The following is a 14,274-nucleotide window of genomic DNA, read 5'->3' as shown; positions in this document are numbered from 1 at the left end:
TATGGCGCTGTCGTTGTTTTTAAGGTTAATTCCTCCATCAATCAGATTCGTTCCTTCCATTTTCTTGTGTGACAAATTTTCTTTTATGACTGTTGATAATAGTGTTATGTTGTGTATACCTCATAATTATTATGTAGGTCTTTAGGTGTTTCTGATGGAATATTTGATTGCTTGAATATAGATTTTTTTGTCCAAGGCTATTTGAAGTTTGGAGATCAATTCAGACTCAATTGTTTAGTTTATGACTTTTATTTCGGAGTATAGACGTGTTTGAGTTACTGAAAATGGTGAAAAAGTTAGTTTACTTTTGTGTTTGTTAAAATGCTTCAATTAGGCTTGTTGAATGGTTTTTTTACATGTGGTTTAATGTAATTCTAGTTGAACGCTTTGATTTGGTCTTCAGATTATCAATGATTGTTCTACTAAAGAAAAGTGCTATGGCTTTGTTACCTTTAGAAACCCTCGATCTGCTATTGATGCCATAAAAGACATGGACGGAAGGGTATGTTAATTTATAGTTGGAATACAAATCTTTTTAGTCTTGGATGGTTATATATTTTTCATTATGTTCTTTTGAGTCTTGAGTCTTGTTGGACCCTTCATTGTACCACCCCATTCGCTTCTGTCCTCCTCTAAGTAAGTTTAACTTGATGTATTGTTTTTCTCTTCAATGAAAAAAATATGGTAGATCTATGAGATTGAAATTATAGTAGATTAATTGTTTTGAGATCTAATTCATATATGTTTTGTGCTCAAAATTATAATAGATTGTGTTGAAGTTTTGATTTATGTGAGATATACATACAAGTTTAGATTTTACGTTTAGATTTGTTTTCTTGGATATGAGATGAAATATAGGTGGAGACTTATGTGAATATTTTCTAAAATGTAAAATGTAGGTTTTGGTTGTCATTGTTTTGGTTGTGGAGAAAAGTTCACGAGTATAAGTTTAGATTTTAAGTTTAGATGTGGTTTGAAATATGAGTCTATATGTTGTTTTTTTGATGTGAGATAAATTGTAATTAAGTTGCAACTTATTTGTATATTTTCTAAAATGTAAAATGTAAGTATTTGTAGGTTTACTAGTTCGTTGGATTATTTAGTTTTGTTTTATAAGTTATTAATTGTTTTTGTTATTGTTTTGGTCATGTAAAGTTGAATTATTTAGTATGTAAGCTGTTATTGTTTTAGTTATGTTAAGTTGGATTATTTAGCATGTAAGTTGTTATTGTTTTGGTTATAGAAAAAAGTATGTAAGTTGTTATTCTAAGTTTATTTTTCAAGAAGTTAAAGTATGTAAAAATTTTGTATATATATATTTGTGTAAAGTGCAAAATATACTAGATTATTGAAGTTCATGAGATTGAAATTTAATAACATATGGTTGATAAAATATATTATAGTATAGTTATTAATTTAATTTGCAATGAAATTTATGTGTATTTGACAATGTTAATGTTTTATAATTATTTTTTATATTTTAATGAATTACATACAAACATACATACATATATACCATACATTTATACATTCATACATACATATATTTACACAATTAAATTAAATATATACATACATATATTTAATCTCATCAAAGTTCATTTACTCATTAACAATAACAAAGTCACAAAGTTTACTTGACCAATGTTTTATAGAAATTCAAGAAATTCAAGTTAAGTTTACTTGACCAATGTTTTATAGAAATTTAACAAATTCAACTTAATTAATTAACTTGAAATTGGAATAGGAAAACAAGACTAATTAAAACATATGATTTCAAAATTAAAAAATTATTAAAAATTCAAAACAAATTATTTAGAATTTTTTTTTTAACAACTACAATAACAATGAATTAACCTTGATTAACTTTTAAAATCCAAATTCCAACCTATTACATAACCCTAGTTTGCTTTAGTCTCCAAAACTTATAATGGCGATCAATTTTTATCCTTTTTTTTTTTTTTCTTTTTCCTTCTTATTTTTCCTTTTTTTGGAGATCTGTTTGTGATATGATTTTGAAGGGAAGAATGATTGATGGTATGTATAAATTAAATGGGCATTATTGGGTAGGTAGAGTTGTTTGGCCAATTGGTATGAAGCTGTTAAAGCTAATCATTTTTCATTTCCCAAAAATTATTTAAATGAAAATTTCATCAACCTCTCACATGTAGTATTGTAGAATTGAAGATACATATCCACTTTTCCACTCTTTCTCTTTTACACATTTTGGTGGACATGCAGCTTTTGATTTACATACATACATATATATATATATATATATATATATATATATATATTGTCACTTTTCACACGTCAATATTCTCAAACACCGTAATAATTTTAAACTTTAAATCTTATTTTTATTTTCTAAACTTTGTATCATATTCTATCGTCATTTTTAGAATTTTGAAAATGTCTGTTTTAATTCTTAAACTTTTAATAACACTATATTAATTAGATCCTTTCAATAAGATTTTGTTAACTCTTTGACAATGACTTCTGTATATATGAATGTTTATGCTATTAAATAAGATAATCATCCTTCATGTTTTAATTTTTAATTAGAGATTGGTGATAAATAGATGTTTTATCAGATAATTCAAAAAATCACTTTGCCTTTCAAGATTTTGATTGTCACCATTTTTGTGCATTGACATTCTACTCTACTTTTTCAATCCATGCAAGATACAATTTCATCCGCATACAAAATTTTTAGTACCCTCAAGTCCGGGATACTTTGTGATTCATTGAGGCGTTTTTTTCTTCCCCAACTCTTTCTTCTTCCTTTATTGAGGATCGAGTGGATTGTGATTTATTGTGAAAATATTTATATGCAATTTCATCAAGTTTATTTAATACATGAGTTATATTTATTTTATAGTTTTTCGTGGACGGTAACATCAATATATCAGTTCTGTTTTATTTTTTTTCTATTCTTTTTACTTGCTTCAAGATTCCAATTTGGGAAAAACAAAATAGTAAATTGGGGAAGAGTCGGGAAGGGGATGTGAGAGATATGAGTTTTGGAGGGAAAAATAACTAAATTAGTTTTTGAGTTTATTTAGTAAATATGTTGGCATAAATCTTTTATATATAAGTTAGTAAAATTTCTGAATTATCAATTTAAGTAATATGCTGGATAGAGTCTAATCATCCAAATATAGAATATGAATGAATATAAAGTATAATCTTAAATATAGAAGTCACATCATTATTTCTTAAATAATTATTAACAGCATCCTAACAACAAAGACTAAGATAAACTCTTTTTAAAAGTTTGACGACTGAAACTGTTGAATAAGAAATTTTGGAACCAATCGCAAATTGCCACATCATTTACTAAAATAATTATATTTGGGATTAACTAAAAATTGGCATGTGTCTCATATTAAATTTAAAGACAAATTGGACAATTCTAATGATGTCACGTGTCTTTATTATGACAATTGGGTGAAATTAATTATTTTGGTTCAATTAAATATTATTTAGTTAGGCTAAAATTCAATTGAGCCCCAAAATAAGCTTAATTTAGCCTAAAATAAAATATGACACAAATCCATGTGATTAAGCTCATGAGTATGGTCCATGGATCAGAACAGGCTTAAGTCCATAAAAGCCGACCAGGGAACTCTATAAATAGAGGAGTTCTCTTCATTTGTGGGGGTGAAAATTTTTGACTCCAGAAGGTCTAGAGAGAATTTTCCCAAGAGATAGAAGCCTCCTCAACTCCTGAAGTCGACCACCCTCGAAGATTGAAGCTCTTGAAGATACAAGCTTTCTTCCAAGACTCCAATTTCAAGAACATCTTCGAAGATTGAAGCTCCTTTGAAGATCCAAGCTTTCTTCCAAGTCTCCAAATTTAAGAACACTTTCGAAGATTGAAGTTCATTTGAAGATACAAGCGTTCTTCCAAGTCTCCAACTTCAAGAACGCCTTCGAAGATTGAAGATTCTTTGAAGATCCAAGCTTTCTTCCAAGTCTTCAACTTCAAGAACACCCTCGAAGATTTAAGCTTCTTCGAAGATACAAGCTTTCTTCCTAGACTCCAACTTCAAGAACATCACGTGCTTCGCTTCCTCAAATCAAGCGTAAGCATCCAGCCGAGAGAGAATCAGATGATCAAATTCTAGAGATCGAACCACATCGCATCAAATCAACATAAATACAACATCAATACAAGTTCAACTCCACGAATCAAATTTCTTCAGAAATCTCGTGTGAACAGAAACAAACGTTTTTTAAAATGCAAGAACCAAAATAAGATTAAAACTAATTCTAATTACTTTTGGGTATAATGAAATATTTATCCTTTATTATTATTTTTTTTTTGCAAATCTAATGTGTATTTCTCTAATAATTAGTATTTCAAATAACCGATATTAATTATTCACTACAAGAAATCGGGATTTTTCCGACGCCGAAAAACGTCGGAAAAAGTGAAAAATATGTCGGGAAAGGATCTCCCGACGCAGTCCACGGCGTCGAGACAAACGTCGGGGGAAGTGAGTCGGGATAGGATTTTCCGACGTTGTGTTGGTCACGCGTCGGAAAAGCCTCTCCCGACGCAAACCACGACGTCGGGAAAGCCTCTCCCGACGCAAACCACGACGTCGGGAAAGCCTCGTCTACTTTCCCAACGCCATGCACTGCGTCGGGAAAGCCTCCTCCGACAGGCTTTACCGTGCAACTTTGTTAAGGAACCATTTTGCCGACACTATACTGAAAGCTCGAGAAAAGCACTTGAAAAGGTTCGTTAAACTTTAGATTTTTCTCGTTTGTCCAATGTTAGGCCAACCCTATGATGCACAGATGCACACATATTCATTCAATGAAAGTTGTTTCAATAAAAAAAATACATTTAAGATATATTTGTTTTGAAAGTCATTGACTGGCTTAGCTACAGGGTGACAAACGGGATCCTGAAAAAGTGAGAATGGAGAGAGAAGAACTTGAAAGATAGAAAAGAGAAGGTTGACGGCGAGCTACGGACGGAGGAAGGCTGAAGCTGAAGTTGCAGTCGCGACGACGGACGACAACGAAGATGGAAGGGACGGCGACGAGCTACGGACAGCGACAGTTTCTCTCTTCTCCGAACCCTTTCCCTTTCGTTTTCAGTTCTGTGTAAAACATAAACGAAATAAATAAGCAGGGGATCCGACGCCGTAAGTAGTGCGTCGGGAAAGGCCTAGGTTTTCCCGACGCACTACTTGCCTTTTCCGATGCACACTTACGGCGTCGGGAAAACCTAGGCCTTGAGAATACCCCTTATTTCCCACGTGAGGCTTTTCCCGACGCACTCCTTATGGCGTCGGGAACACCTAAGCCTTTTCCGACACCCTACTTGCCTTTTCCGACGCACACTTACGGCGTCGGGAAAACCTAGGCCTTGGGAATACCCCTTATTTCCCACGTGAGGCTTTTCCCGATGCACTCCTTATGGCGTCGGGAAAACCTAGGCCTTTCCCGACGCACACTTACGGCGTCGGGAAAACCTACGCCTTGGGAATACGCCTTATTTCCCACGTGAGGCTTGTCCCGACGCATTACTTACGACATCGGGAATACCCCTTATTTTTCGACGTCTTGTGCCCGACGCATGATTTGTGCGTCGGGAAAACCTCTTATTCCCGACGTCTTACTTTATGCGTCGGGAGAACCTCTTATTTCCGACGTCTTTTATGCCGACGTCTTTTTTGACGTCGGGAAAAATCCGATTTCTTGTAGTGATTATTAATTTTCACTTTCTTTGTAACATCTTGGACAAAAGGTTTGATTATTCTTGTGATGTTATGTTTGTTTTTCTTTAATATATACTTTATATAAAGTAAAAGCTGCTTCGAAATAAAGTAATTTAAAATTTACATTCGCTTTTGTGGTGGATTTTAATGAATTTTTAGTAAGAGAATAAAACCACCCTTAGAAATACTAAAATCATATGCCATGGAATCATATTGCTAAAGAAAACGTAATTTTAAGAGATTACATAATGAAAAGATCTCTTTCAAAATTAATCCATTAAGATATAAGAATGTTGTTGTCCCATAATATCAAATAGAAACTCAAAACTCAAAACTATTTTTACGTCTAATAAGTTAATAACTACTAAATATATAATCAAAGTATATTTTATCTTTTTATACATCTAGTGGTAAAAAAAAAAATTGTCAATCACATTATATTAGTCTTAATAAATCATATCTATTACTTTCTATGTAACTTATAGATCGTTTTTAAAAATTATATATTATTTTCAGAGATTTTCTAATAGTTCCATTTTATTCCATCAATTTAAAAAATATTGATTTTAAATTAAATTTATAGATATTAAAACTTTAACTTCTTAAAATCTAAGAAAACTAAATTGAAAATAAACTAAAAGCTTAAATTACAACAATTTAAAATTTAGAAACCAAAGAAAAATTGGACTTAAAATCTAGAAATAAAAAAGATATATATATATTTTGTAGATAACAAATTAATCATGTAGCTTTGGATATACATGCTAATATATTAACATATAAGCACGATTTCAAACAACCACATAAATAGAAATTTGACAAAAAAAAAACTTACAATGGAAATAATACTTGAGATAAAGTTCAAAGCTCAAAATGGGAATTTATATATATATATATATATATATATATATATAAACTTAGTTAAAGTATATATATGTACTTGGAAAATAATAATGAAAAAGGAAGTAAAATAATCGAAAGAAAGAAAACATAAGTTTGGGGGGAAAAGGTTGGAAAAAAAGTGGGAGGTAATTTAGATATAAAATAAAATATAAAAAAAATGAATGAGGTTGTCGGGTGTCCTGTCCCTTGATATGGAAAAACATCGGTTTTAGGTATGTGAAGGGTGCCCTGTCCTTATTACAGGACCCTCTTCTCTCACCATCCACAACCCTACACCCACATTTCTTCTTCTTCTTCTTCTGCTTCTTCTTCTTCTTCTTAAATATTTACTTTTCATTTCGAGGGACCCTCTACCCCACTTCCATGCCAGGTGCCCTCCATTTTGTCCTTTACTCTCTCTCTCTCTCTCTCTCTCTCTCCCCTCAATTTTTCTATTTCCTTTTTCATTCCTTCATATAATTCTAATGATCTTTAATTCAAGAATGTTGTTGAACCCTTCATATACCTCACTTAAATATTTGACATGACCTTTCTTTTTAAGTGGATACCCAACATTTTAACTTCAATTTCGATTTTCATTTTGTATTCAATAGTACAAGTGTTTGTGTTATTATTTTTTATTGACAATGTATAAAATAGAGAAACAAGCATTAATAATATAAGTTGATATATTCATGAATTATATTTTATTTGGTTAACACCAATTAAACCAAATTCCTTTACTCACTCTATCCTAAACATGGTTTTGGAAATATTGCAAATTATTCAATTTAGTGTTCACTTAAATAATAAAAATGATTTATTTTATAATTTAAGCATAACTTAATTGATTTGAACAAAAAAGGAAAGATCATTTTATCGTCGGATAAAAGAAGAGTGAGAGACAATATCTCAAAATATTAAAAAAAAAAAAAAAGGAAAAAGGAAAAAGAAAATGAAACTTGGAAGGGAAAAATAACGAATAAAGACAAAAAAACAATCGAAATTTGGTAGATCTAAAATAACAATATATCGAGTTGAGAAACGTAGTTGCTTTAATTGAAAAATGCGTAAATATGATTGTAACAACTCTTATAATATCATTGGAGTTTTTCTTTTAAAAAAATAGAGAAAATAATTAGGGTTAGTCAAAGGTGAAATAATGTAGGGCAGAATGCATGTGAGGATCTGCAAATAACATTGATGAGGAATGAAGAGGGAATTCAGTACTGTGGGTTGGATGGTGTAGCTTCAAATTGGGTATTAGGTTGTATGTAACACCAAACCAAAAAGAGAGAGAGAGAGAGAGAGAGAGATATACCATAAGCTATATATATGACTAAAATGAAAAATGAAAAATGATGAAGTTGTCTGAAAATTTGAATCCCCATGTGGGTTTGTCAACTTCTTTGTTAGCACTGACAAACCCACAACCATTTTTCCAAAACTTGTTTGTTAAGCCAAATATTATTCATCAAAACCCCCCATAATCTACACTTTCTTTTCTTTTCTTTTCTTTATTGCAATCATTCTCCCTTTCATAAGGCCTTCAAATGCATTTTTGTTTCAATCTCATTTCATTTTACAAAAAAACTTGCTTAGGTCAAATTAAATTAAAATATAGAAGATTTAAATTTTATAGGTTTCTAAAATATTGTCGGATAATTTATAACATAGAATTTTAAAAATAAAAGACTGAAAAAGAAAATAGGAACAGTATTATGTTTCCCTTTACTTGTTAATTGTTACTGTGTTGGCAAACCAAAATTTTAGGAAAATTAGGGGAAAAAAAGTTTTCATTTTTGTTTAAAACTTTGAAAATTTTTGTTCTAGGGTTTTATGAAATATTGATATTATTATTGTTGTTATTTACATGGAGTTGGAGATCAACCTTCGAGCTAATAACATGTATTTGATGCCATAGTTTCTTTCGTGTGGTTTCATTTTAGGGATGGATATCAATTTTTTTGTTTTAAATTGTAAAGAATTGTCCATTTTAATTATATTGTCATTATTTTATCACCTAACACACTCAACCAACGCACCTACCTCAAAATAGGGGTTACTACTAATTTTGCATTAACACTTCAAATCATACAATTTAAATGTAATACATCCACACTTTTTTTTTTTACTCTAAATAGATTTGAATCTTCAATTTTCAAAGAAAGATTTTATTTCTTAGTCGTTGAATATATATATTATGTTCATATATATAATTTAGGCATGCAACAATCTTTTGAAAATAAAATAATGGTAAGAACTAAAATAACTATTTTTTAAAAGAAAACCTAGCTAGATTAAGTATTTTGAAAAATTAAAGACATAGCAAAAAATTAAGCATTAATTAAATTACCTAAACAAAACTACAATTTAAAAAACTACTCATATTAAAAAAAAAGTTGTTGTTTGGAATTTGTTTTTCGGTAAAATTGCTATTTCATTTTTGTATTTTAAATATAATCAGTTCAATACTTTTTAAAAACCTAATTTAAGTTCTTACTATTTCATTATTGTTAAAATTTCTAAAATGTTTTTCCTACATTATTTCTCTTTTAAAAACTTTAGAAAGATGCATTCAAGTAATTTCTTACATGAAATTATTTTGTTAATTTATTTAACTTAATAAAAAAAAAATAACTTTACTCTTAACAAGCTAGGTTAAAAACTATATAAACATAAAGTAAAAGGTTTGAATTTCTTTCTAATTACTATAATAACTAAAATGGAGAATGAGTTAATATATTTTGGAATTATAGGGAAGGCATTTGTTTGTTTAACGTAATTAATTCAAATTGGTTTGCATTAAATTCCCTCATATTTTGTGAGTTTCAATGCAACCGTTTTACTTTACACGCTTTTCCATAATCAAACCATCTCTCCAATTTCATTGGTCCCATGACGTCATCTCCAATATTAATCAGTCAATCAATCAAATAATTCAAAGCTAATCTCCCCAAGTTTCCGTGCCATATCTAACGGCTTATAACACCGCATCTCTATGGTCCCCCACCACCTACGTCTCATCCTACCAAATCTCAACCCTCCATTTTTTCTTTTTCTTTTCTTTTTTTTTTAAAAAAAGAAAAACCATTTTTAATATTATTCATTTTGTTTTATTTTCTTCAAATTTTTGTCCATAAACATTCAAACTATCTATTTTAATATTTCAATTTTCCAAGGTTTCCTCAATTTTAATCTTACCTGCTATTTTTTTTTCTTTCTTTTCATAGTCCAAACTATGATTTGATAACGTGCTTTTCTCTAATACAACCAAACGATCATGAAAATCAAATCAATTTTTTTAAAAATGTCATGATAATTAACTAATTGAAAATATAACAATAAATTTACATTCACGAAAATATCTGTTAAATACATAGGTTATCAATCCATAAGTATCAAAAAAATATTCAATCAATGAAAAGGCAAAACTCTATTTGACTTGACAAATAGATATTATAAATTAGTTGAAATTTTTTTAATACAGGTACATGATTTTTTCTTCCAATATTAATATATTCAAGAGTCTATAAAATAGATACTTGAGAATTTTAGAACATTTTTAGTATAATTAGGAAAGCAATTTAGGAACAATTTCCCCTCAGATAGTCACTTTATATATATTTATACATTAGCTGAATTATGGTTGAGGGAGATGAATATAGGATTAATTATAGAATAATTGAAAATTTGGAAAGTTGGTAGGACAAAAATGGAAATTAAAGGCGTGTTAATTAATGAATTAATGAGCAGGACATAATTGATTTATATTGAAGTCTGACTTTTGGTAAAAGAAGCATTAACATTTGACTTTATTTGAAGAAGTGGAAGGACACGTGGCGCATGGGATGAGGAGTGGGACACACGTGTGTGGCACGTGGAGAGAAGGGGACAAGAGTTTGATAAGTTCGAAAGAGGCAAAGCCAAGTTTGTAATTAAATGAGTTTTTAATGTGGAGATTAAGGATGACAAAATAAGTGTCAGGAGAACCCTTTTTACCAAATATCTTATTAATAAAGATTCAAAAACTCTCACGTACTCTTTTGTCCTTTTAATTTTTTTTTTTTTAATTTACATAACCTAGTTTTAAACTTGAAAATTATTCTAAATAAAATATTTTAAAAAACATAATAAAATGGTACGGCCCGTAAGCAAAAGTTTTATAAATATTTTGATTCATTTGGAAAAATTAAAAAGAAAAATCAGAGTTCAAAATACAGGAAACATAAATACAAAGGAGAACAGTTGTGTAAATATTTTGGACTATTCCAAAGGTGAATCTTAATTAGACGAAAACTACGACTTTAGTTCTTATTAGAAAGTCTTTTGATTTTTAAATATATATCTTTTTGGATTGTTATATAATATGTATATATTATTATATGGTCCTTGGTTTTCGTCCTTTGCCTTCCAAATTGGCCGGGGAATAATTAAGATTAGGATGAAAACTTAGGTCTCTTTGAAAATGATGTTTGCTTTTTAATTTTTTTTCAATAATTAATTAAGCATCTTTCTTAATTACAAATTTGACCCTACACCTATCAACATTACATTGAGTTCCTAATTTATACTAAAACATTATATCTTTCTTCTAATATATTTATCGAATATTATTTTTAATTTTTAAGGTGATCTTTTTCTATGTTAAGCATATATCATAATTTATACTAAAAAACGTAAAATTATATTCTCGATATGGGCAAGATTATTCAACTCTCTAATTTCAATGGTCAAATTCTTAATAAAATAAAATAAAAAATTAACCATCATTTAAATTGGGCAATATTATTGGGTTATATTATTTAAAAATTTAGCTTAACCTCGTTTTAATCCATAATTATCTTTTACTCTCTACTATAATTTTTCAATAAATTAAATTTAAAAGTATATATTATTACAAATATAGTAAAATAAACTAAAATACTTTTAAATATAGTAGAATTTTAAAAATTTATGGCATTGAACAATTATAAAATAGTATATTTATATATATTTTTAACCGTTTTATCATTTAAAATAATTTTTTTTAGAATTTGTTTTAATTTTTATAATTTGATTAAAAGAGTTTAATTTTCAATAAAATAAAAACATAATAAAACTTAATTGGTCATGAAATATATGATCTATTTCTGGATGTTAAGATTAAAACTTTACTGATTATTATGAATACATTAGAATATATATATATATATATATATATAAATAATGACACAATTTTGAATATTTAAAAAGTAAATTTTATAGTTAAAAAAAGACTATTAATTTTTCAAAATCAGAACAAAAAAAAAAAAAAAAGTAAGTTTTTGAATGAAAAAGAAAAAAGAAAAAAGGAAAGTTAGTTATAGCTTTCATCATCTATATACTTTTACATTTATGTCAAATTTGGAATTTCTATCTTAATATTGTTAATCTTAATTGTTCGAAAACTACTGATTACATCAACATCAAAGAGAGTGACAAAAAGTAAAACTTGTAATTAGTATTATAAAGACAAAATTGTCAACAAAATTATGAAAGATTCATCAACGAAACCATAGTAAAAAATGGAGATATTTAATTTTTATAAAAGTTGAATGCAATTGACTAAAGGGGTTTTCTTTAAAAAAAAAAAGAAAATACAAACTATTTAACTCTTTAAAAATCCCTAAAAACACAGAAATTTATTACACCAACTTTTCTATTTCTATAAAATATATTCTGTTCGATTTTTTATTTTTGACAATTTCTCGTAAAAATAAAAAATATAAATAACATCTAAAGATATCTAACAAATAAATATTTTTGAAAGAAAAATTGTATTAGATGACAAAAAAGATTATAAAAAAACTGCATATAATACCATTTTTTTATATTACCAATACGACAAATATGACAAATATGACAAATAAGTAAATATATCATAGAGTTATTGGATAGCTATCAAAGAGCTATCTGCTTCTAAATTTGTTACTTTTGGAATTTAGAAAATGTAGCGACATGTGTTCTGTTATGGTTTTTTTTTTTTTTTTTTTTTTGCTATTTTTGCAAACGCTCATTTAGAAAATGTAGTCGCATGAGCCTTATTATCATAAATATTTTTGCTATTTTTGCAAATGCCTCTTTTTAAAACTAGTTTAATTTGGTAATTGTTTTAACCCTGTCGTCCATAAATTTTCTGAAAATTTGTGCTTATTCATAATTTAATATTAATAAAAATAATAGACAAATGACAAAAATCACTCTAGGTATGATAATAGTTGCAATTACACTTTTAAACTTTCATAAAAATTGAACCTTCAACTTCTACAAGTATTAAAATAGGATCTCAAACTTGTAATAATTTTAGAAATTAAACCAAAAAATAATAAAATTCAACACATAAGCTTAAACAAATGTTACCATTACAGATTTACGTAAATTAATTGAAGGTCTAATTTAATTTAATTTTAACACTTATATAAGTTTTGAGGGGTTAATTTTTAAATCAAAAGTGTAAAAGTACAATGGTAACTATCATTATACTTTAGGAATGATATTATCAAGTCTAACACTATTATAGACCATATTGTAAATATTGATATGTTACTAATAGATTTTGTTATATTTAAAATTTTGTTGTATATTTGATTATTATTTCTAAAATTACTACATATTATAGTTACTCTTCCTTCGATATATGATAACAAATGAGGATGTAAATGATGTCATATGTTAAGAAACTTTCCTTTCACAATTTAAATAAATAAAAAACTGAAAGACATTTAAATTTCTTTGAAAGTTAAAGATTGATTATTATTATCTAATTTAAATGATGGTTAAAAAATGATTCAAATTGTTATTAACAAGAATTAACTTTTCTAAACACATATACACTCATCGAGTTAATCTTATGATACGACAAAAATTTAGTTATTTAAGTTGCAGAAGAGATCTTGTAATATATTAAATAATCAACCATAGGAAACAATGAAGAAGAAATTCCTAACAAAACTTAATTGAACAATGGTTGGTAATACTCAAATTGACTACCTATGCTAACAATAATCATTAACACTTGATTTGCCCTGTTAAAATCGTTGGTTGCCATGTCAAAGAGTTTGATAGTAGAATAATTGCCATCCCATACCTATAACTAATAATTTATACACACTCCCATTAATGAAACAAGACACATCCCATGAATGTTATCTATTATTACTCAATATATTATTTAATATCTCTTTTATTATCTCAGGAATTGTTACTATAACTTCAAATTCTATCTTTAACTTTTGTTTTTGACCATTTGTAATTTCAATTTTTTTATTTTACTTCAAATATTTGAATTTTTATATTTTCTTAATTTTAAACTATTATGGGTTGTGTTGAAATCAAAATTCAAAGTTCATAGGTGAGTCCAAGACTAAACAGTATTGAAAAATGGTATAATTACATTGAGTTTACAGTCAAAATCCAATGTGGATAAGATCCAAACGTGAACACAAATTTCATAAAAATGACCAATTTGGTTACTTTATTTATAGTCCATTGTTTCTCTATAAATAGTGTAGTTTTAGATATATGGATGAGATCTTAATGTATGTATTGGAACCAAGTTTGGATTAGTTGATTAAGATATGGTGCATATTTGTATTAGTCGAAAAATTATTAATGATGACCCAAATTTTTCCTT

This window comes from Cucumis melo, chromosome 4, assembly GCF_025177605.1.
Source record: "Cucumis melo cultivar AY chromosome 4, USDA_Cmelo_AY_1.0, whole genome shotgun sequence".
Classification (NCBI taxonomy): domain Eukaryota; kingdom Viridiplantae; phylum Streptophyta; class Magnoliopsida; order Cucurbitales; family Cucurbitaceae; genus Cucumis; species Cucumis melo.
Note: the sequence above shows the minus strand (reverse complement) of the source record.